Raw genomic sequence first — 21,018 nt, 5'->3', positions numbered from 1 at the left:
GCTGCGCCACATGGCATGTGGGCATCTTGAGTTCACTAACAGAGATGGAACCCGAGCCCTTCAGGAAGTGCAAGTGTTAGGCGCTCAGTCATGTCCAACTCTCTGCGACCCCATGGACTATAGCCCACCAGGCTCCTCTGTCCGTGGGATTCTCCAGGCAAGAATACTGGAGTGGGCTGCCGTTCCCTTCTCCAGGGGATCTTCCTGACCCAGGGATGGAACTCAAGTCTCCTGCACTGCAGACAGATTCTTTACTGTCTGAGCCACGATGGAATCCTGAGCCCCTTGGAATCACTGTTGCTCGATCTGTGTGTGATGGGCGTATCCTAGGAAACTGGAAACACGGAGCCTTAACCACTGGACCGCCTGCAAAGCCCCTAACATACCTCTAAGATGCTTTCTTTACCTTGAGTTCATGACTACCACACTCGCTGTCCCCGCTAAATTCCAGCAAAGAAATCTTTAGCTTCTTATAAACCTGAGTAGTTTTTGCTGGAGGCAGCTGCAAGAATTCACGGAGAATCAAACACAACAGGACGGCTACTTAAAAGGAAGATGCAATGAATTACCAAAGGACAGCAACCACTGGTTCCTTGGACTGAACCGTCATCACTGAATCTTCTCCCCTTTCTAATTGACAGGAAGTTTCATTATCTGACAACACTCTCTGGAAGGTGGGCTGTACTGCATTATCAGCTAAAGAGACTGATGGAAAGCTGAACCAGCCTATAACCCGCAGATGGCTAAAAGCTTATTTTTCATATAAAACTGTTGTGTGCAAACTAAATTTAATTTCCCTGCATCAACACAGAATGGATTTTTGTCTTCTCAGGGGCACAGACATCCTGATGACCCCTGCCGTCTTTTGAGTCGGAGCTTCAGCCATTTATTTCTCCATAATCTCCTTTCTCAGCAGCCAGATTTCACAGGAAAAGAGAGTTAATGTTCCCGGAATTAAAAAATGAGACTCTGAAAGCATCCATCACAGTCTTGGTGGGGGCTGGGGTGAGCGATCACAGGAATGAGCTAAACCGCCAGTCATTCCCGACAACGCTCCGTGGGTCAGAATGTTACTGTTGCTTAGTCATTCACTCTTGTCCGACTCTTTGCGACCCCATGGACTGTAGCCCACCAGGCCCCTCTGTCCACTGGAATTCTCCAGGCAAGAATACTGGAGTAGGTTGCCATGCCCTCCTCTAGGGGATCCTCCAGACCCAGGGATCAAACCCTGGTCTCCTGCAATGGCTTGAGTGGGTTCTTTATGACTAAGGCACCACGGAAGCCCTGAGTTATTAACACAAATTAAATGCAGAAAGAAAGGTTAAGGTCGCCCTCTCCTTTCAACTGAGAGCCGAAGAATTGATGCTTTTGAACTGTGGTGTTGGAGAAGACTCTTGAGAGCCCCTTGGACTGCAAGGAGACCCAACCAGTCCATTCTAAAGGAGTTCAGTCCTGAATATTCCTTGGAAGGACTGATGCTGATGCTGAATCTCCAATCCTTTGGCCACCTCATGCGAAGAGTTGACCTACTGGAAAAGACCCTGATGCTGGGAAAGATTAAAGGCGGGAGAAGGGGACGACAGAGGATGAGATGGTTGGATGGCAGCACTGATTCAAGGGACATGAGTCTGAGTGAACTCCAGAGTTGGTGATGGACAAGGAAGCCTGGCATGCTGCAGTCCATGGGGTCACAGAGTTGGACAGGACTTAGTGATGAAGCAACGCAACTTCTTTCAATAATGGATTTCTGTCATCAGTGGGAGGTACACATTCATCCCCATCTTTCCAAGTTCCTTTCTTTATTCTGCTTTGTTAAACGCTTGCACATTTGAGACCTTCCCCCAAGACACTTTGCAGGATTTCCTGTTCTTCCCAAAACAATAAAGTTGCTTTGAAACATTCTTTTTACGAGATTTGGTTGAATGCTTTTGTTTCATTTGTTTGGTTTTTTTTTGGTGATTCAGCTTCTCTGCAGTAGCCCTGAAACAAAGGCTCAGCTTCTGATTCACTTGTCAAATTTTCTTCCCACCCCAGGATGAGAAGCAAGACATTAATGGGAAAAATATATGTATAAATAACACCAAAGACGCAGTCATGGTTTCCAGAGTACCAAGCAACTACGGTATCTAAAGTTATGAGAAGTCCAGAGAATGTCCTGACCAAGGGCTCTTGGGTTTATCAGGGGACAGTGTTACAGGGGAAGGCCAGGGTTCCCTGTAAATGCAGAAAGAGAGATGTTCCCAGCATCACTATTCTTTTTTTTCAAATTTATTATTTTTTTTAATTGAAGGATAATGGGTTTACAGAATTTTGCTGTTTTCTGTCAAACCTCAACAACAATCAGCCATAGGTATACATATTTCCCCTCCCTTATGGACCTCCCTCCCCATCCCACTCCTCTAGGTTGATAGAGCCCCTGTTTGAGTTCCCTGAGACACAGAGCAAATTCCTGTTGGCTCTCTATGTTACATATGGTGATGTAAGTTTCCAGGTTGCTCTTTCCATACATGTCACCTTCTCGTCCCCTCTCCCCAGGTCCATAAGCCTATTCTCCTACCAAGCATAGCTTTAAAAAAAAAAATTAATGTTTTTTGTAATGGGGTGAGGGAGAGAAAAAAGAGAAAGACAAACACCATATCATTCATGTGCAGAATCTAAAATATGACACAAATTAATTTATTTACAAAATACAATGACTGAGATATAGAAAACAGGCTTAATGGTCACCAGAGGATAAAGGGCAGGGCAGGGGTAAACTAGGAGCTTGGAACTCATAAATATAAAACTACTATTATAATAGTAATTTATATAATAATGTAATACTATAGAGTAATAATGTAATATCAAATATAATAATATATAATCAACAAGGAGTTACTCTAGCACAGGAAACTCTACTCAGCATCTTGTAATAACCTATAAAGGATGAGAATTTAAAAAATATATATGTTTGTGTATATCCACATACGTGTGTATATAACAGAATCACTTTGCTATACACCAGAAACAACATTGTAAACCAACTGTAATTAAAAAAAAAAAAAAGATACATGCACCTCAGTGTTCATAGCAGCACCGTTTACAGTAGGCAAGGCAGGGGATATATGCATTAACATACCTATGGTCATTCATGTGGATATCAAAAGAAAGGAGACATATATAATAGTATACTTATGGCTGACTCCTGTTGGTATACGGCAAAAACACAAGATCGTAAAGCAATTATACTCCAATTAAAAATGTTTTAAAAATGTAAGTTTTCTTTTTGAGGTGGACCATTTTTACATTAAATCTTTTATAACACTGCTTCTGTTTTCTCTCTTGGTTTACGGGGGCACGCTATGTGGCGTCTTAGCTCCCCAACCAGGGATTGAACCTGCAGCGTCTGAATTGGAAACCGACAATCACTCAGCAGTATCCAACTTGCTGCAGCCCCATGGACTGTACAGTGCATGGAATTCTCGAGCCCCCCTGCACTCAGGGATCAAACCCAGGTCTCCCGCATCACAGGCGTATTCTTCTTTACCAGCTGAGCTACGAGGGAAGCCCTCTGAATTGGGAGGTGAACTCGTAACCACCAGACCACCACCAGAGATCCCTGAGCATGGCTTTTAAAATCTTCTCTGCATGTTACTCTGGATAATAACCATTGTCCTGCATGGAGCCCTAGGCACACCAAAACGTCTAGGATGGAATCTTCTAGAATGGGAGGAAACCACTTCCTGTTTGTCCAGCTGTCTTCCTAAACTTCCTGTCCAAGCTGGCCACTCTGCTGCTAAAAGAACCTCAGGAGAGTTGCCTCTTTAAAGTGTGGTCATTTGGTGACTGGTCAGGTGAAATCTAAGGGGAAGACGCCGCTGTTGAACTGACAGCCGATGAAAAGGGTCAACTGGTCTACAGGATGCTCTTCTACCATCTGGCAATTGACCTGGTAGGTCACAGTAGGGTTTGACCTTCAGTAACTCCTCATGTTACAGGAGGGTTGGGACTAACAGGAGCCTGAAACTGGGAGAAGAAACCAAGAGGTGTCTTTCTTCCTCTTTACTGCCCCAGAGTGGATGTTGGTTCTGGTGGGTCCGGCTTCCTCGGTCACGTTTATCATGCAACTCAGATACACCAGAAGAGCCAGCTAAGAGTTTCCTTGAGCCCCTCCTTTGGGTCTGTCCTTGTCCTGGGAATGGCAGCATTTTCCTGTGGATGTTGGCCCACACCTTCATGATCTCAAATCAGTGCTTTCAGCCATGAAGCATCTCTCTGACCAATCCTTTTTTTTTAAAAAATATCAAATCCCTCTACTGAAATCCCCGATGGCTCAGCAGGTAAATCAGCAGCTTACCAATGCAGGAGACGCCGGTGTGATCCCAGGGTTAGGAAGATCCCCTGGAGAAGGGAATGGCAACCCACGCCAGTATTCTTTCCTGGAGAATCCCATGGACAGAGGAGCCTGGCGGGATGCAGTCCACGGGGTTGCAAAGACTTGGACACAGCTCAGCGCTCAGGCAGCTACTGAAATGCATAGTGGGGATTTTCGAATCCTGAATGGACCTGGACTTTTACTGATGCCTTGAAAGGTAAGTTACCAATAGAATTGGTGCAAGTGCTTCAAGAACTATTATATTTGCTGATAAGTCTGTCTGTAAGATTTTATATATACACACATATAGCCTGTATAAATTGCATATATATATATCTGTCTACATATATGCAAATTGCAACTCAAATTTCTTTTTTAAAGACTATTCAGACATTTTTTTCCAAAGAATACATATAGCCTGTATAAATTGCATATATATATATATCTATATATATCTATGTATCTGTCTGCTGCTGCTGCTGCAGCTGCTGCTAAGTTGCTTCAGTCATGTCCGACTCTGTCCGACCCCATAGACAGCAGCCCACCAGGCTGCCCCGTCCCTACATATATGCAAATTGCAACTCAAATTTCTATTTTAAAGACTATTCACAGACATTTTTTCCAAAGAATACAGTCTTTTTTAAAGACTATTCATGAACATTTTTTCCACAGAATACATACAGCCTGTATAAATTGCATATATATATCTATATATATATCTATATATATATCTGTCTGCTGCTGCTGCTGCTGCTGCTGCTGCTAAGTCGCTTCAGTCGTGTCCAACTCTGTGCGACCCCATAGACGGCAGCCCACCAGGCTGCCCCGTCCCTATATATATGCAAATTGCAACTCAAATTTCTTTTTTAAAGACTGTTCACGGATATTTTTCCCAAAGAAAACAGATAGTAAACATGTATCTTCAAGAACTGTTACACAAGCATGTCAGTAGGATTTTATACATACACACACATGCACATATATGCAATTTATACAGGCTGTATCTGTCTACATATATGTAAATTGCAACTCAAAAGTTTCTTTTTAAAAAACTATTCATGGACATTTTTTTTTTCTAAAGAAGACATACAGATAGCTAACATGTGCATGAAAGGACACTCACCATCACTAGTTATCAGGGAAATACAAATCAGAACCACACCTGTCAGAACGGCCAAGAGCAGAAAGAGCACAAATAAGTGTCAGAAAGTACGTGGCGCTAGGGAACCCTTGCATACTATGGAGGTTCCTCAAAAAACGAAAAATGGAGCTACCACATGATCCAATAATTTGACTCCTGGGTATTTATTCAAAGAAAAACAAAAACTTACTCAAAAAGATACGTGTACCCCAATGTGCAAAGCAATACCGTTCAGAATAGGCAAGATTTGGAAGTGACCCAAATGTGCACCGACAGGTGCTGGATGAGGAAGATGAGGTTCGCATACACGATGGAATATCACTCAGCCTTGAGAAGCACTGCCGTTTGCAGCAGCATGATGGACGTAGAGGCTGTCATACCAAGTGAGGTTAGTCGGACAGAGCGACAAACACCATGTGATGTCATTCACATGCAATCTAAAATAGGACACAAATGAACTTATCTACAAAGCAGAGACTCAGAGACCCAGAAAATAAAACTTATTGAAACCAAGGGAGAAAAGAACAGGGAGGGATAAATTGGGAGTTTGGGATGGACGTATACTTGCTGCTGCTGCTGCTAAGTCGCTTCAGTCGTGTCCGACTCTGTGCAACCCCATAGACAGCAGCCCATCAGGCTCCCCCAGTCCCTGGGATTCTCCAGGCAAGAACACTGGAGTGCATTGCCATTTCCTTCTCCAATGCATGAAAGGGAAAAGTGAAAGTGAAGTCGCTCAGTCGTGTGAATTCTCAGCTTTGTAATCTGACCCTTAACTTTCTTTCATTACATTTTTTGTTAAAAAAAAAAATTGTAAACTGATTTACAATATTATCAATATGTTTCACATGGACAACATAGGGATTCACTGTAAATATGTTTTTTTTTTTTTACAAAAAAAAGTATTGAAAGAAAGCCAAGGGTCAGATTACAAAGCTGAGAATTCACAGTATGGATATTGTTTGCAGATTTCAAGTTTGCATGGACTTACATCTAGACGAGTAGAAAAAGGAACAGATTAAATACAGACAAATATTTGAAAAAAAATCTTAATGAGTACAGGGCAATAGAAACATGAGAATCAAGAGTGGCAAATTTGTGTAGAGCAATACAGAAAGCTGATAAAACTGAGCTGAGTCAACATAACTAAGTCAAGACTATTTATGCTTATCCCAGTTTGGGCAGTAACCAAACTGAAGAGAGCAAAGTTGAAGGTTTTCAGTTAATTTTAAGACTTACTTTGGGGACTTCTCTGGTGGTGCAGGGGCTAAGAATCCACCTGCCAATGGAGGGGACGCAGGTTTGATTCCCGGTCCGGGAAGATTCCACATGTCTTGGAACAAGGAAGGCCACGTCACACAGCTCCTGGTGCCTGCACTCTGCAGCGAGAGAAGTCAGCGCAATGAGAAGGCTGCACTCCGCAACGACGGAGTTGTCTGCGTGCTTGCAATCTGTTCTCTACGGCTCCCCACTGCCCGCCACTGGAGAAAGACCACATGCCGAGATAAAGACCCAGCACCACCAAAAACAAATCTGTACAGAGACTCAGAGTCGTCAAGGTGTCTGCACAGAGAGCTCAGGGATGGAGCCACCCCGTTCATGGGCTCACTTCCCTTCCACAAAGGCACTGAGCCAGGGTCATGGAGAAACATCCTTTATGAAAATACAAGTAGATAAAACATTTTATACGTATGTAAAGGCACCTAATGCATATTTGTATCTTCACTAAGAAGTACATACTAACGTGAATGAATGAGGTTTTCACCCGTTCCGTTTCATCGATGGAAATATCCTGTTGCTGGACCAGGGATGGAAAAACGCTGAAGGATGTGTGCTCTCTCTGATCGAAGACCTGTTGTTCCAGAAAGGGACTCGAACACCAACCCAGGAGTCTCTGCTGGGGACCCAGGTGCAAGACCAGGGACCCTGGGGTGGGGGGAGAGCCACTTTGAGAAGACTGGTGGGGGAGGGTTAATGCAGAAGGGTTAATGCCAAACTTGGTGTTGGTGCTGAATGTGGCATCCTGAAATAGTAACCAGATTCAGTGTTCAACACACTTCCTGTGGAGACTTGCCTGGTGGCTCACGGGTAAAGAGTCTGCCTGCAATGCATGAGGCCCGGGTTTGATTCCTGAGCTCGGAAGATCCCCCGGAGGAGGGCACGGCAACCCACTCCAGTATTCTTGCCTGGAGAATCCCATGGACGGAGGAGCCTGGCAGGCGACAGTTCGTGGGGTTGCAAAGAGTCAGACACGACTTAGGGGCTAAATACCAATACTTTTTGATGCAAAGCAACAGTTGCTCAAAGCTGAAATAAAAATCTGCTTTCTATTTGTAGTGTAGAAGAAGAGGGTTTCCATTTCTTTTTTGTGGAACAGTTTTAGGTTCACAGCAACACTGAGAGGAAAGTACAAAGAATTCACATATAATCCCATCTGCTCCCACACAAGCACAGTCTCCTGCCCCCCGTTATCAACATCCCCCCTTCCGATGAAAGGTTTATTCCAATGGATGAGCCTACCTTAACATGCTATCATCCCCTCGAGTCCACAGTTTACATGAGGCTTTGCTCTTAATGTTGTCCATTCTGTAAGTTTAGACAAATTTATAACAGCATGTATTTGCACCCGTAGTATTGGGCAGACCTTGTTGTGAGAAGCCATGAAGAGCTGTTACAGAGGAGATGTAAGTGGGAAGGATAACACGTCCTGCTGGGAGGTCTAAGGGCTTCCCTGGTGGTTCAGCTGGTAAAGAATCCCCTACAATGTGGGAGGCTTGGGTTCGATCTCTGGGTCAGAAAGATCCACTGCAGAAGGGAAAGGCTACCCACTCCAGTAGTCTGGTCTGGAGGATTCCATGGACTACCGTCAACGGGGTTGCAAAGAGTCACACACGACTGACGGACTTTCACTAAAATCACTAACAAGTCTTCACCTGAACTATCATGAGAGAGTCACAGAGAAGCCGAGACAGAGAGGCAGAAGGCGAGAGCCAGCGATAGAGAGAAAACAGAAGAGAAAGGAAAAATGAGAGCTCTAGGACGAACTGTGGTGTTGGAGAAGACTCTTGAGAGCCCCTTGGACTGCAAGGAGATCCAACCAGTCCATTTTAAAGATCAGTCCTGGGTGTTCTTTGGAAGGAATGATGCTAAAGCTGAAACTCGAGTACTTTGGCCACCTCATGCCAAGAGCTGACTCATTGGAAAAGACCCTGATGCTGGGAGGGATTGGGGGCAGGAGGAGAAGGGGACGACCAAGGATGAGATGGCTGGATGGCATCAAGAGTTTGGGTGAACTCTGGGAGTTGGTGATGGACAGGGAGGCCTGGTGTGCTGCGATTCATGGGGTCGCAAAGAGTCGGACACGACTGAGCGACTGAACTGAACTGATTATGTATATGGACTCTAGAAAGACGTTACTGATGAACCTATTTGCAGGGCAGACTTAGAGATCAGACTTGTGGACACAGCAGGAGGTGGAGATGCTTGGACGCGTGGAGAAAGTTGGTGTATATGTAAACATATACACCAACATTTGTAAAATAGACACCCAGGGGGGAATTTGCTGTGTGACAGAGGAAACTCAACCCTGGGCTCTGTGACCACCTAGAGGGCTGGCCTGGGGTGGGAGTGGGGAGGGGGGTTCAAGAGAGAGGGGAACATGTATATAGCTATGGCTGATTTATGCGGATGGATGGCAGACACCAACACATTAATGTCAAGCCATTATCCTCCAATCACAACAGAAGTGAATTAATTAAAAAGATGGTGAAACAAGGCAGGCATGTGAAAGAGGTCACTACAAAAACAAAACTTTTATATTTGCTCCAATATTTTGAAAGTTTAAAATAATCTTCATTACATTTACCCAAACACACACCTCTCTAATTTCATCACTTCTGTTTATAATGGTACCACCCCCATCTTCTAGAGAAGGAAACGGCAACCCACTCCAGGATTCTTGCCTGGAAAATTCCACACATAGAGGAGCCTGGTGGAGGCTACAGTCCACAGGGTTGCAAATAGCTGGCCAGGACAGGGCACCCCATGTTGGTCAAAGCTTTCAAAATTATGTAATGCTCTTTTCTATGTCTGCATTTTTCTAGCATCCATATTATAATTAACCGCTTACCCAAATGTAACACATGCTTTCTCATCCTCTTTTATAGTCTTATGATCTCACCTAGTTTTTTTCTAACAGTAAATGCATATTTAGACTCCTGTCTTATAATAACTGCTGCTCCTTGAAATTAAAATACAGGGAGGGCTGCACTGCATTTGCCCAAAGTGCCAAGAGAATCTCACCTATTCAAGAATTTTTCCACCCAGAGCACGAGGTTCAGACTTAAACTAGCCTGTGGCCTTTGCACGGCCCAGCTCCAAAATGCTAACTCGAAGCGATTTCTTCCTGTCCAGTTATCTTTTAAACATCCAACCAGACGGAAAAATTATTAGGAGAGGGAAAAAAAGATAACAGAGATTTGTAAGACGCTGTGACTTCATAACCACATCCTCTTGTGTTCTAAGAATCTCGCTGGCTGAAAAATATGGAAAGAGATCATGGGGACTGAAAACCTAAGAAAACACAGCACATCACAGTGGCATAGAAGGGGCAGCTCAGATAACCCTAAAAGGAAAATTTCCCCACGGATTTTCAGTAAAAAGGTCAAAATTGGGTTCTCTGTCTTCTGTACTGTTGTATGCTTCTTTCTGGAGTAAACATGCCTTTTTTTTTTTTTTTAAACCTTATATCTGGTTCCCTGGGTTGGGGAGATCCCCTGGAGGAGGACATGGCAACCCACTCCAGTATTCTCACTGGTGGCTCAGATGGTAAAGAATCTGCCTCCAGTGCAGAAGACCCGAGTTCGATCTGTGTGCCAGGAAGATGCCCTGGAGAAGGGAAGGGCAACCAACCCACTCCAGTCTTCTTGCCTGGGGAATCCCGTGGACAGGGGAGCCTGGCTGTCTATAGTCCACGGGGTTGCAAAGAGTCGGACATGACTGAGTGACTGAGCAGACAGATATATCGCCATATATATATAAATAGAGTAAGTATAATAGCATATATAAATACAAATCCAATCACAGATTCTAAGATGAAATAAAGGAAAAACGGGGCTTGCATGTTTTTCTCATTCCACACCTTATTGCATTTAAACACTTGCTTCTCCAGAATGAGTTATTGAATCTCAAATAAACTGTCTCAAGTCTCAACGACTGAGCCTCAGGTGAGAGGTACCCTTCCTCCACCAGCGTTTATTCATTTTCCATTTTCAGTCTAGGAGTTCTTGTTTCAGCTTTTATTAACTTGGAGACGGCTGCAGCAAATGAAATGTAATTTGGCCACAAGTTAGTATGAAACGAGCCGATCCTTTTAACACCGAGAACCAGCTGCTAATCCAAGGGGTTGATGAACTCCTGCTGATGCTTATGGCTGCCTTCTCAGGAGCATCAGAAGCAAGATTTTACTTTAAATCCAATTCCCCCACCATCAGAGAGGTAAACTCGGGGAGAAACCAACTCAGCTTGTAAAAGAAGTTTAAAATAATAATAACATCTGAGCACTCCAGCCAGAAGGGAGAAAAAGAGATGAGAGAAGAGAATTAGCAAGCAGCAACCCCCAGGAGATAGAAAGAGAGGTGTGCGCATGGTCAGGCATGTCCGACTCTCTGCGACCCCACGGACTGTAGCCCACCAGGCTCCTCTGTCCATGGGATTCCCCAGGCAAGAAGAATGGAGTGGGTTGCCATGCCGTTCTCCAAGGGGTCTTCCCGGACCCAGGGCTCCAACCTGTGTCTCCTGCATTGCCAGGCAGGTTCTCTACCAGCTGAGCCATCTACTTGTATTTATAAAGAGGGGTCTGGTGGCCCACTCCAAACCTGTGTGCGGAATTGGGGGTGAGGGGTGGGGTCATCACCGGCAACCAGTTCAAGTTGGTTCTGAGACTTTCTATCTGAAACACCAAAAGGCCCCAGGGGTTAAGGTCTCAGCCCTTCCAGCATCTCCCTGGCCCCCACCACCATTCAGACGCCAACCCAATGTTCAAGCTGTTACCTGGGCTTTTTCAAGCACCTGCCTAAAGGTGACACCCCCCAAGCCCGCCCCAGGGAGCTCACAGAACTCACCAAAACCTTTCACTCGGTAGTGGACCCATCTGCGCCACAAGGAAGGAGAAAACTCACCGGGTTAGGAGAAAGAACGTTCAGGGAAGGTCTAAGAGCGTCTATGTGGCCCTTCCAAGCTGCCCTGGGACCTGAGACCCGGAAGCTCCCCGCTTCCCTTGCCTTTCCGGCTTTAAGGAGGCTTTTCTGCCCTGCTGTGATCAATGCAGTCATTAACCAATGGGGGTGGATGTGGCCTCTCCCCTCCCCGTAGGCCCAAGGGGTGGGGTTGCAAGTCCCAAATCTCCGGCCACCTGGGTGGTTGCCCTGGCAACCAACCCCCATCCCCCAGGTGATGGATGAATCCTGAAGGCACCTCATTAAGGTAACAAAAGACCCCTTAAGAGTCAAGTGCAGAAAATTCTAAGGGACTTTGTTAGGAAGCATAAGCTAGGATGAAGACCAAATATGTACTCCTTGTTCTAAACCACAGAATCACAGTATTTTGGCTCTGGATCCTCCTCTTCCAAAGCTCATAAGGTTGCATTCAGACAAAAGGTATTTATTAAAACTAAAAAACAAAAAGCCTGGGGCTTCCCTGGAGGCTCAGTGGTCAAGAATCTGCCTGTGAACCCGCCCTTATGGCAGACAGCAAAGAGGAACTAAAGAGCCTCTTGATGAGGGGAAAAGAGGAGAGTGGAAAAGGTCGGTTTAAAACTCAACATTCAAACAGTAAAGATCATGGCATTGGGCCCCATCCCTTCACGGCAAATAGATGGGGAAACAATGGAAACAGTGACAGACTTTATTATGGGGGGCTCCAAAATCACTGCAGACAGGGACTGCAGCCATGAAATTAAAAGACGCTTGCTCCTTGGGAGAAAAAGCTATGACCAACCTAGACAGCATATTGAAAAGCAGAGACATTACGTTGCTGACACTTTGACTAGTCTGTCTAGTCAAAGCTATGGTTTTTCCAGTAGTCATGTATGGATGTGAGAGGTGGACCATAATGAAAGCTGAGCACCAAAGAATTGATGCTTTTGAACTGTAAAAGGATTTCCCAGTAAAAGCCTCCTTAGCTTTCCTATATCTAGTTTCTGCAATCAATGTGTGAACATCATTTAACTGTGTTTGCATGGGGTCCTGTCTGAAAGAGGGCATGGCAACCCACTCCAGTGTTCTTGCCTGGAGAATCCCAGGGACAGAGGAGCCTGGTGGGCTACAGTGCATGGGGTCTCACAGAGTTGGACATGATTGAAGCTGCATCAGATATTGTGTTTAAAAACTGCTGCCTGCCATTTCAGTAAACAAAGAATGGCTCAAGCCTTGTGCATAAACCCAGGATATTCTGGCCATCAAGCCATCAGCCTCTGCAGACACCCCTGACTGTGCACCCCAGGAGATTCAGGAAAGGACAACAGGATTTTGCTTGCTTGCGCTCAGTCTGTGATTCCAGGGACTGCAGCCCCCCAGGCGCCTCTGTCCATGGAATTTTCCAGGCAACAATACTGGAGTGAGTTGCTATTTCCTCCTCCAGGGGATCTTCCCAACCCAGGGATTTAATCTGCATCTCTTATGTCTCCTGAACATTGGCAGGCAGAGAGGTTATCATATAAAGCCAAAAACCATTCTGAAAGCTGCTGCTCCTGCTAAGTCGCTTCAGTCATGTCCGACTCTGTTCGACCCCATAGATGGCAGCCCACCAGTCTCCCCCGTCCCTGGGACTCTCCAGGCAAGAACACTGGAGTGGGTTGCCATGTCCTTCTCCAATGCACGAAAGTGAAAAGTGAAAGTGAAAGTGAAGTCGTATCCGACTCCTAGCGACCCCATGGACTGCAGCCTACCAGGCTCCTCTGTCCATGGGATTTTCCAGGCAAGAGTACTGGAGTGGGTTGCCATTGCCTTCTCCAATTTTGAAAGCACATTAAGAATTAATTGTAAGTGATATTTGACATAGTGTTACAATATGTGGATACACATCGGGTTAAATGTTTCATTAGCCAAGGTGCTAAAATAGATGAAAAGTTTAGGGCAAGGGATAATCATGGGACCACAGGAAGATTTGCGCCAGACTGCGAGCCCCTGTTTGCTCCAGGCATTAGTTGAAAATTGCCAAGTACGGAATGAACCTTCTGTGTTACCCATCACAACACAGTCCGTGGGATCGTAAAGAGGTGCACACACCTGAGCGACTTTCACTTTCCTTTTCACTATCAGAACACAGAGACTTGTAATATCACGAAAACTGACCTCTTTGCGTCCCTGGTGGCTCAGCCCATAAGGAATTTACCTGCAGTGCCGGAGACCTGGGCTCGATCCATGGTTTGGGAAGATCTCCTGGAGACGGGAACGCCTACCCGCTCCAGTACTCTTGCCTGGAGAATCCCATGGACAGAGGAGCCTGGCGGGCTGCAGTCCACGGGGTCGCAAAGAGTCAGACTCGACTGAGCGACTCAGCACACGAGCGCACCCTGTCTGATCCAAGTCAACATTATTTTAGTTTTTTTTTTTTCTTTATCTGAGGACTCTCTCTTTCGCCCTCTCTTGCTACCTTTTTCATTAATCAAATGACAATGTATGTCCGCATCTTTTTCTCAATGCACCATTATTTTCCACTGAACTCTGTATTTCTTTTTGCAACCATATCACATTGCTGAATTATGGCAATAATTCCCAGCGGTATAACTTCTCCACACTTTTTAAAAATTCTCGAGATTGTCTTATCAATTTTTCATCCTTCCATTATATACTATATCATCCACATTGATTTCTACAGAAACCCCGCTGTAACGTTCATTTTTTTTTTCTGTTGCATCTAGAGATAAATTTAAGGCAATTTGACATCTTGATACAACAGACATTTTAATATGTAGAGTAAAACTCAGGGAGACCAATAAATCTTTAATACACTTAACAAATCATTCCATGCCTTAACATTTTTGTTTGTTTTTATAACTTGAGGAATGACAGATGTATTACTTTAGATTTCATGTGTTAAAATCACGCATGCATGGTTTTTACAATTAACTGTGAAATTTTAGGTGTGTGGACTAGCGTAGAAGACCTATTCATCTCTGCAAAAGTTTTTATTCTCAAATCATAGTATACCATTTGTCATATCTGTCTCTTTCCTTGAGTTTTAGTGAAACATTCGTTTTGAACTTGCATTGGTTGATAAAAATGCTCTTTCATTCACTTTTGAAAAAAAACTTAAGGATGGAAGGAATACATCCACTTTGATGCCCGCATTTGAGCTACATATTTCCCTGTTGTGTAGCTGAGCCTTCAAAGTAAGACTGGCAAAATAGATAATAGGTTAGTGGAATCTACCGATGGCACAAGATTGTAAATGGAAAAAAAATTGTTCTTGACGAAGAGGCAGAATACAGATGCAAGAATCTACCAGGGCGATGAACTCAGAGTCTGCTGCACAGAGGGAAGTACGTCAGGAGAAAAACAAATATTGTGTAGCAATGCATATATGTGGAATCTAGAAAAATGATCCTGATGAACCCAGTGTCAGGGCAGGATGTGTGGGCACAGTGGCGAAGGGAGAGGGTGGGATGAATTTCGAGAGCAGCTCTCACATATACACACATCCATAGGTAAAACAGACAGTGAGCAGGAAGCTGCTGTATAACCCAGGGGGCCAGCTCGGGGCTCTGTGATGACCTAGAGGGGTGGGATGCAGGGAGGGAGGCTCAAGAGGGAGGGGACATGTGTGTACAGCCTGCAACGCGGGAGACCTGGGTTCCATCCCTAGGTCGGGAAGATCCCCTGGAGAAGGGAAAGGCTACCCACTCCTGTATTCTGACCTGGAGAATTCCATGGACTGTATATAGTCCATGGGGTCGCAAAGAGTCGGACACCACGGAGTGACTTTCACTTTATGGCTTATTCCAGTAGTCACGGGTGGATGCGAGAGTTGGACTAAAAAGAAAGCTGAGTGCCAAAGAATTGATGCTTTTGAACTGTAGTGCTGGAGAGGACTCTTGAGAGTTCCTTGAACTGCAAGGAGATCCAACCAGTCCATCCTAAAGGAGATCAGTCCTGAATATTCGTTGGAAGGACTGATGCTGAAGCTGAGACTCCAATCCTTTGGCGACCTGATGCAAAGAGCTGACTCATTGGGAAAGACCCTGATGCTGGGAAAATTGAAAGTGGGAGGAGAAGGGGACGACAGAGGATGAGATGGTTGGATGGCATCACCGACTCGATGGACATGAGTTTGAGTAAACTCCGGGAGTTGGTGATGGATAGGAAAGCGTGGCGTGCTGCAGTCCATGGGGTCACAAAGAGTCGGACACGACTGAGCGACTGAACTGAACTGAACTGAGAGGTCTGGAATAAATGGCACTGGGTGTTGTTTTTAAAGTTAAGGGCTTCTTACCCGGTGGTTCAGATGGTGAAGAATCTGCCTGCAAATGCTCAGTTTTATGTTGGAATTATATAGCAACAAAACCTGATGGAGTCTTACAAACCCAAAGCAGAATCGGAAGGTATCATGAGAAGCCTAGTGGACACGGGAACCTAATTTTATGCCGGACTTCCGTCGAGGAAACGTACGGCTTTCTGAAAATTAGCTCCTTCTGATGTGTTTCTCGGAGTTGCCTCAGGTTAATTTGGAATGAGAAATGTATTCATTTTTATGAACTTCTCACCAGAGACTGGCTCTTCACGGACATGTTCACTGAATTATTAATCCATGTTTCTTCCCTTCAAATAATTGAAGGCATTACAGCAAGAATTTCTAACAGATGGGGAGAATTTCGGGGTTAAAGAAAAATGTCTTGTCTCTTTCAAAAGACTCCCAGTGTTACTTTCTTCTGCATGTTGATTTAAAAGATCCACCTTTCAGGTAGTAACATCAATGCTGCTGCTGCTGCTCCTAAGTCGCTTCAGTCGTGTCCAACTCTGTAGACCCCATAGACGGCAGCCCACCAGCCTCCCCCGTCCCTGGGATTCTCCAGGCAAGAACACGGGAGTGGGTTGCCATTTCCTTCTCCAGTGCATGAAAGTGAAAAGTGAAAGTGAAGTTGCTCAGTCGTGTCCGACTCTTAGCGACCCCGTGGACTGCAGCCCACCAGGCTCCTCCGTCCATGGGATTTTCCAGGCAAGAGTACTGGAGTGGGGTGTCATTGCCTTCTCCGACTGACATCAATAACATGGAGAAAATGTATGAGCGATGCATTTTTGTGAAGTTTTTTAAGCACAAGAGACCCTCCAATTTGGCGTGTAAGTATACGTCATCGTACTCCATTTCATTTTGTATACTTTTTCCCTCCTGACTAATTTATCATCACTGCAAAATTATTTAGCTAATTTGTTTGGAATCCACGTACATTCATGTAAATGTGAGCTGTTTTGTAATTAAGCAAATAATTTTAACTTAAAATACTAAGGCCTGAAGCTTCTAATCAACTTTATAAATGTTGGACTAACGGTTGATTACCATGAAACTTTTATGGTTATTTTTCAGGAAATACAGCATCTGGCACTTTATACCACGTGGTAAGTTTTCTTCTCTTTTATGCTTTTTTTCGGTAATGTTTCCAACAAAATATTATGTCCTCTGTGCTTTGCTTTTTACTCTCAAAACAGCTATACTATGTACTTTTTCTTTTTTTCTCTCTCCTCACTCCCCTGGGCTGGGAACGTTAGTCTCTGATAAATCTGGCATTTAATTTTCCTCCTATAAACTTTATTACCCCAGGCTCGATTAGGTAAGTTCATAGAGAAGTCTAAGTGCCAGCTTGTAAATAAGTTTAGAGCCCCTTGAAGTAAGTTGATGTCGAAGTGTTCTTGTTCCCAGGCTGGAATTTCACCGTGGAAAATAGTTTGGATTTCTATAATGTGTTTATTTTCCCTAATTTGATCTTTATCATGTTTTTACATTACGGGAGCAATATACGTTCACCGCAGAAAAATAAAATGTTTATTTTTGTTCTCATATTTTCACGTGCATAATCTAAGTGGAATATAATTAAGGTAATATAGGGTAAACATGTAATCCGACTTGGCACACTTTATACTCCTGAGCTATCCATGTCTGTCAGTAAATATGCAGACTATTATTCGTTAATATAATCTTATGTAAATATACCTCAGTTCGTTAAACTGAGGCTTCATTTCAGGAGATCTTATGTTACCCCTGTCTTGAATACTAAAGTTACACTGAGATAATGTACTTGCTATCCAAAGTGGTGGACACGCTTACTATTTCCGTGAGAGAATTTTTTTAACTTGTTTTATATGGAGAATAGGCGATTAACAATGCTGAGAGAGTTTCAGGCGGACAGCAAAGAGACTCAGCCAGACATACAGATGTATCCATTCTCCCCCAAACTCCCCTCCCACCCAGGCTGCCATGTGACACTGAGCAGAGTTCCCTATCCTTCCAAGAATTCTTGAAAAGTGCACTAAAAAAATTAAAACAAGTCACCAAGGGAAACATCGACACATTTAACTATACTAAAATTAACAACATTCTTAAACAAAAGATATCATGAAAAAAAGGAAAATACAGCCTTACAGACGAGGTGATATTTGAAAACAGGCTTAAAATGACAAAATAAATACTTGACATCTGTAATACAGAAATATGGTAAAGGTTAAATTAAAAAGAAAACACTGCAGAAATATACAAAATATTTTCCAGCATCTTATTCTGGAATGATTACTAGAACACTTTGATATCAGCTTAACTGCTGTACATGCAAAGGTTTAGAAGATTAAAATATTTCAGAAAGGTATAATAGTGTTTATAGTACTACTTTTAATTTTTCTCATGCTGGCTTTTATAACTTTCAGCAATAAATTTAAAATATTATGGTCAACTCAATTATTTTACCTGTTACCCAACCTTCAAGTTTCTTAACCACTGCTTTGAACAAACAATTTTAGATGCCTATCATTTCCATCCTAAACGAAATCAGTCCTGAATATTTATTGGAAGGACTGATGTTGAAGCTGAAGCTCCAATGCTTTGGCCACCTAATGCAAAGAGCTGACTCATTTGAAAAGACCCTGGTGCTGGGAAAGATTGAAGGCGGGAGGAGGAGGGGGAGACAGAGAATGAGGTGGTTGGATGGCATCACCGACTCGATGGACATGAGTTTGAGTCAACTCTGGGAGTTGGTGATGGACAGGGAGGCCTGGCGTGCTGCAGTCCAGAGGGTCGCAAAGAGTTAGACACGACTGAGTGACTGAACTGAACTGATCATTTCACTGTATTCTATAAATATATGTCAGTGCCCCCCTCTCTCTCTCTTTTTTTTGGGATGTGTCTTGTAGCAAGGGGGATCTTATTTCCTCAACTAGCAATTGAACCCAGGCACTTACTTGGCAGTGAAATCTGAGTCCTCCTAACAGAACCTCCAGGGAATTTCTTGTTTCTTTTCCTTTTTTTTTTTTTTTTTTTGAGGATTTTATGGAAGGGGGCTCTTGATTTAAGATTGAATCACTGCTTGAAATTCTCTTAACACAGAATAAAATTTAAACGTCTTGCTTATCAGTGGAAATATGTTATCGTTTGAAAGTTTTTTTTTTTTTTTCCTTCCATTTAGCCTCCTCCGCCCTGTTCTTTTTTTGTTGTAAATGACTGGCAAGCAACCCTTGGCTTGCTGCTTTCATCTCTGCATGCAAGCATGCCAAGTCACTTCAGTCCTGTCTGATTCTTTGCGATGCTATGGACCAGAGCCCACCAGGCTCCTCCGTCCATGGGGATTCTCCAGGCAAGAACACTGGAGTGGGCTGCCATGCCCTGCTCCAGGGCGTCTGCCTGAGCCACGCATTGAACCCGCGTCTCCTGTGTCTCCTGCCTTGCTGGTAGGATTCTTTACTGCTGAGCCATGTAACGGTTATACCTTGAATGCAGCAATTGCTTCCTAAGTGCTTTCTAACCTTGGATTCTGTGCTCTGTGATTTGCAAACGATCGCATTTTTCACAAGGGCTTATACTCGCGTTAACGCCTCTGTCTCACTCACGAGTCACTCTCTCCTTTCTGTTATAAAATTATACTTGTTAACATGGATGGACCTAGAGACAGTCATAGTGCGTGAAATAAGTCACACAGAGAAGGATAAACATTACAAGACATCACTTACAGGTGGAATCTCAAATATGACACAAATCAACCTATCTGTGAAACACAGACAGCCTCGCGGACACAGCGGAACGAACCTGTGGTTACCAAAGGTGAAAGGGGGGAAAATGGATAAAATAGGAGTTTGGGGTTGGCAGATATAAACCGCTGTATATCAAATAGATGGACAACAAAGCCCCGGGAACTCTGCTTAATATTTTTAATAACCGATATGGGGAAAGAATCTGAAACAGAATATATAAAATTTATATAATTAAATATATATATATATACATATGGTGGTGGTGGTTTGATCACTCGGTCATGTCCTGCCAGGCTCCTCTGTCCCTGGGATTCTTCAGGCAAGAAGACTGGAGTGGGTTGCTATTTCCTTCTCCAGGGGATCGTCCCAACCCAGGGAGCAAACCCGGGACTCTTACGTCTCCTGCCCAGCTATACTTCAATTTAAAAATTAATTTATTAAGAAAATTATAATCTGTATCTGGAATTTTATCCTGCTAGCTGCCACACGTGGCATATTTGGAAATCTGCTCAGGGAAGCTTAAGAAAGAGAAAGTGTTAGTTGCTCAGTCATGTCCGATTTATTGCAACCTCATCGACTGTATAGTCCACCAGGCTCCTCCGTCCATGGGATTCTCCAGGCAAGAATATGGGAGTGGGTTGCATTTCCTTCTTCAGGGCATCTTCCCGACCCAGGGATCGAACCCAGGTGGTCCACATTGCAGGCAAATTTCCCACCATCTGAGCCACCAGGAAAACTTATTTCTACCAGTTCCCAGATATGATATCTATATTTGCATGCATTCGCCCATACTCACTACACGTCTTGAATAAATCGGACAGTCACTGCAGTCAGTTAGGTAATCAGTGAAGTCAGAGAAATACTGCAAAAGTCATTTTCATTCATTTCTGGGCATGAGAAAACCAGAAGGATGGAACCAGCGCGTTACAAATTCATCCAGAAAACACCAAAGCTTAAGAAACTGTTAGATTTCCCTCTTGCTCAATTTTCCATTTTCTGCTGGTTGGAAATAGATCCAACGCTTTATTAAAAGGTTATGTACAGTTCAAGTGGTCTGTTTGTTATTATGATTGCCTTACTACAGACATAGAATTACTAATATTGTGAATTTCCTATACACAATGGATGCTTATAAATGAAGGGTGTGTGCTTTTGTTAAGTATATTTACTCTTTTTTTCAGGCCTGATTAGCTTCCCGCTTCACTCACAATCTTCTTAAATGCTTCTTAAGTTTTTGCAACAGCTACGCATCTCAACTGAATACATGGGGAATACCTATGTATGTTACAAATTGCCAT

Source organism: Ovis aries, chromosome X (genome assembly GCF_016772045.2).
Source record: "Ovis aries strain OAR_USU_Benz2616 breed Rambouillet chromosome X, ARS-UI_Ramb_v3.0, whole genome shotgun sequence".
NCBI lineage: Eukaryota > Metazoa > Chordata > Mammalia > Artiodactyla > Bovidae > Ovis > Ovis aries.
This window is presented reverse-complemented; position numbering follows the sequence as displayed.